We start from the raw sequence: 5,146 nt of genomic DNA on the forward strand, positions 1-5,146 counted from the left end.
TTCCTATGCATCCCGCCCGCCGCTCTACCTGGAGCTGCTAGGTGTTTTCATTTCAAATCTAATGAGACATGGCAGATAAGCAGATAGGTGGATCGATCGATCTGGTCGCTGAAAGATCAAGGGAAACAGACAGCCATCAGTTCCCCAAACAACCCCCCTCCACCCTTTGCTCTCCGCCTGCTCTCGCTGGCATCTCGCTTTCCTCGCCCAAGTACTGCAGCGTCTTGGTATTCCAGAGGACACGGTTGCTATGTGAGGCATTAAACAAAGTCAAGTTTATTTAATGTGTTTGCTCATCAGAGATTTAACGGACCTTTCTCGGGGACTAGAAAACAGGGCGATTCTCTGAAGTGGAATCAATTCTTCCTCTAGTTCTTTGCTAGCCCTCCGCAGCCAGCCTGGTCCGCATCACAGCCCTGCGGTCTTCGCTGGACAGGGAGGAGGTACTCTTAATAACCATGCTTTCCAAAACCCTCCTAATATAAACTAGGTGCTGGGCCCCATCCATATGCTCAATACAAATCGCCTCTGAAATCAATTTATCATAGTCCCCAGACCACTCCTATCTATCTATCTATCTATCTATCTATCTATCTATCTATCTATGCCTATATATCTATATATATATATGTGTGTGTGTGTATCTAGATACACACATGTGTGTATACATACATTATAGATATATATATCTATATAGCTATATACACACAGAGGCATATACAGATAGGCATATACATACATACATACATACATACATATATATACATATTCAGTATGTGTGTGTGGATCTATGGATAGATAGATCTGTACAGTTGTATATGCAGATAGATAATCTATCTGTCTGTCTGTCTGTCTCCATGAACACCATCTATCTGCCTACCTGTCTGTCTTGTCTCCAGAATGGATGGAATAATACGGATCATTAACATTTTTTTTTTTCAAATGAGAATAAAAAAAAAAGTGTATGGATATGCATCAATGAAGATACCCAATGCTATAAAGGATCAACATAGACTATGTTATCAATATATTGAATGGGATTTAATTCAACCACAGGCAGCTCATAAAAGGACCCATTTAAAGCCATTTTCTAAACAGGTTGCACTGTCTATTAAACAGCAGTTATAAGGGGAAAATCTGTTAACTTGCTGATTTATGTGGAGGAATTCATTATATTATAATCAATATTAAAAATACAGATATCAGTGTAACGCATTGGCACTCAAAATCGATTCCCCTCTCCCCTTTCTGCCTTTATTTATTTTGGGGCTAAAAGATAACAATATAGAAAAATCTACTCTGTCCCCAGGGAAGCCAGGCAATATAAACAGACTTGGGTGTAAGCTGTGGGAACTGGGATATAATTAACAACATTTAAACAGAAATGAATAGACTGGTGCGTCTCATGCAGCTCTCAGGTGTCCTTTCAATGTCTAATAACTAAAAATAGTGACGGAGCGCCCCCTGTGGTTTTTTTCCCCCTTGAGCTCTGTTAATGACAGATCAGGAACCTGATCCAACAGAAGTAAACGGACAGACTGCCCTGGATTTCGGGGGAGGAGGGGGTTGGATCAGGCTCTACTGGAAGTGGGTTACCATTAGTTTCAGGTGCAGCTTTTAAACCACTGAAAGTTTACTACTACTGCCAACCTCTCCTGCTTTGTATCCCTTCTCATTTGCTGCATGCTCTTTCAGTGGGATCAGATGCCTGTAAAGTGATTTCAGAGCCTCAAATGAAAAGCTGTGTATAAATATTAAAGGCCAATCCTATTCCACCTATTAGGCATCTAAGTGGGCCTAGGCACCTAAAGTGCAATTCTATTCCACCCTGCCCCAGTGCCTGAAAAAACATTAACACAAAAGGTGGGTGGGCCCTCTTCATCTTGGATGCTTTTTGTGAGTCACAAGGCTAAGATGATGGTGTGTCACAAAAGTAGACATGTTATCAGTTGTTCAAGGTCTTAAGCCAGGTGGAATTGGATCACACTTAGGCACCCAGGTCCACTCAGGCACCTAGGAGGCAGAGTAGGATCTTGCCCTAAGTATTAGGATGATTTTTTCTCATTACGGCAAAAGTTTTAAAGAACCTTTTATAGTAAAAATTAATCACAACCTTATAAGAGGGGTAATTGTGATTTATAATAAAGTAACTACATCAAAGGGTCCATTTAAATCCCCCTAGCACATTAAAACAATCTGGGAGTGCATTTTTAAAAGGGTTAGTTCCTGTTAGATTTTTCTCACGTTTTGTCAACCCTTGCTTTCTGAACACAATGAAGGGACCACTGGGGAAAAGTCTTTAGACTGTTAAGTGGAAAATAGGACTAGGTAAACATCATGGTCTCTTCTAGCCATAAAGTTTATAGCAGAAAACCTGAACTCCCATTCTGTCCCCTTTAGCCCATGTAAAAGGGCAGGAATCACAGACTGAGCTCCTAAAAACACCAGATCCAGCTAGACTGGATTCCCCAAAGAAGGACCTGAGGGTGGCAGCAGGATGACTTCCTTCTGAGGACATCTCTATGAGCCTGAGCATATGAGGGATGAGGGGGCAGGATGAGGCCACAGAGCAAAAGGTGGGGGAAGGTTCTTTCCTTCATTTTGCAGAGAGGGAGTTTAGGCATAGAGATAGATTAGATGTTAGCAAGAACTTTTAACTAGGAAGGTGGTTAAGCACTGCAACAGATTACCTGGAGAGGTTGTGGCGTCTCCTCATTGGAAGTTTTTAAGTGCAAGTTAGGCAAACATTTGTCTGGGATGGTTAAAAGCAGGAAGGCTGGGGTGGGGGTGATCCTTCTTGAGCAGGACTAAGAAGGATTGCCTCTCAAGGGCACTTACTGCCCTGTTTTCTATGATTCTGTCATATGTGTGATGTTCATCTAGGCAGTTCATTAAAGTAGCTAATTTCTGGCAAGTCAGTACCTACTTTTCTGACTGAGTATATTTTCTCTTTTTCTATACTACGTTTGATCACTGCAGTAAGTGCTTTCTCTCTTCAATAACACATGTGGTGCAATGAAAAAAACCCCCAAGGGTTAATGGAGGAAAATAGAAGGGAAACTGAATACAATTACTATAGAAGGTATTACATATTTATAACTGGCAGTGGTCTGTTCATAAGCAAAAGAACATATATGTTCACCTTAGCATGTGCAGTTAAGTTAAATCAATATATACCAGTGAGATGATGATATTATTACTATAACAACAACAACAGTAGCATATTTTGGGGGGTAGGGGTGTGGTGAGAGAGTTATTTTTTACCTATATGCAACGAAGTGGCATTAACTTTACATGGAATTATGATGAGTCCTCATTTTCTCTGGAGTCAAAAGCAAAATTCCTCCTGATTTCCAGGGGAGCAGAAACCAGTCCTTTGAGAAGATTTTCTAACAATGATAACATTTCCCAGGGTAAGGCCCCGATTCTCCAGACACTATGTGCATGCTTATCTTAATAGACTGAAAGCACTGTCTGTCAGCTCTGTGGGTCTACTCACAGTGATATAAGGCTTTGCAGGCTGGGATCCTGACTGTCCTAGTCTTTCGTCTTTCACAAACCATTGTGCTCCACTAGCTTCATGTTTCCTTTCCAATTAGCAGGACATTTACACTTTAGTTGCATCAAAAGACATTTTTCATGTCTCCTGTCCCCTCCCATGCCCACAAACACATGGAATAGAAGACCCAGATAACTTTTTTCATCATAATCTTTTACTACCACTAAAATTTCTACCCAGAGTCTTCTGCTTCAGGGCAATGTGGAATTAGGGAAGCAGTCACTCTTTTTTAGGTACCTTCATGCCACCAGAATTCAATGCTTAAACAGAAATCCTCTTATTTCACATTTTGATCTCTTGACAGGAAATACACAAAGTCCCTGACCAGCTGTACTGTCTGGCCCATATGAAGAGCTAGTCCTGATATGTCATGGCTCTGATTCTCATTTACACCAGGCTTCTGGTGTAAAAAGGCTGCAAAGTGGACATAAATTACATTTCCTCTTCTTGCAAACCACTTTTCACTGCCAGTGAGTGTAAAAGGAGCTTTTGTGAATCAGGACGTAAGCCTTCATAACCTGATCTGGGAGAGCTGCCCACCCATAAGTGTCAGTATTTTTTCCATTCTACAACGTAGTGTTCTTTAGGGTGCACGGGGTAGAGTTTTTATTCCTTGCAGGTTGTTTAGCAGTTTGTACATTGGTATTTAGTAGCAGTAGTAGTACTGTTAGGTAGTGCTGCTGAGACCCCATTGTTCTAACAACTGCACAAACACAAACAAAAAGAGGATTCCTGTCCCAAGGACTTTACCCTGTGGCAAAAAAAAAAAAAATAAATACTGACATAGCTCATTCCAAGGGCTGTCATGTTTTCAGTACAACAGCCATTTATTGCAGAGAGCAGTTCTGTTCTTTTAAAAAAGCCAACAATTCTGGTATGATTAGACCTGGCTTTTATATCTATCCATGCTTAGAAGACTGGGAAATGTGAAAAGTCAGGAGTATTCAGGTGACAGTAAATGCCTCTTCAAAATGCATGTTAAAGTCAAAACACTGAATTATCCCAGGCAAGGAAAAGCTCTATGGGAAGTATTGGAAGGAAAACAATTGTACCAGGAAATTTCAAGCATAGGCCTCTTTTCTCCACAAGGAAGCTTGTCTTCTTAAGTGACCCCAGGGAACAGCAAAGGTGCTAATCTCTGTTTTCTTTCCACTTTCTGCATATAGTAGTGCTGAGATCCACATCAACAGATTTCTCTGAATGTAGCCCTAGGGATTCATTTGGAAGGTAAAAGAGCCCATCAAATAAATAGTATCCAGAGACTGATTAATCCCATTATGTGTTTACTTCCTTGTTAGGTTATCAATAAACATTTGAAACAAGATTTAGGTTTCTCTCTTAGGAAAAAACCTCAGCATTCATAGGATGGGGATGAAATGGTTTTCATTGACAAACAAAGCTTGAACTTTTCCTGAACCAGAGCTTCCTATCACTGGAAAAAAAGTATGGAAAATGCCAGGGCCTGATCCAAACCTCATTGAAATGCACAATATTAGGAGCCCATCCATTAACTCCATTGGACCTTGAATCAAACCCTCTAGCAGTAAATTGGGCACAAGCTGTTAGCATTTGTTTCCTACAGTTTCA

Source organism: Alligator sinensis, unplaced genomic scaffold (genome assembly GCF_000455745.1).
Source record: "Alligator sinensis unplaced genomic scaffold, ASM45574v1 scaffold140_1, whole genome shotgun sequence".
Lineage (NCBI taxonomy): Eukaryota > Metazoa > Chordata > Crocodylia > Alligatoridae > Alligator > Alligator sinensis.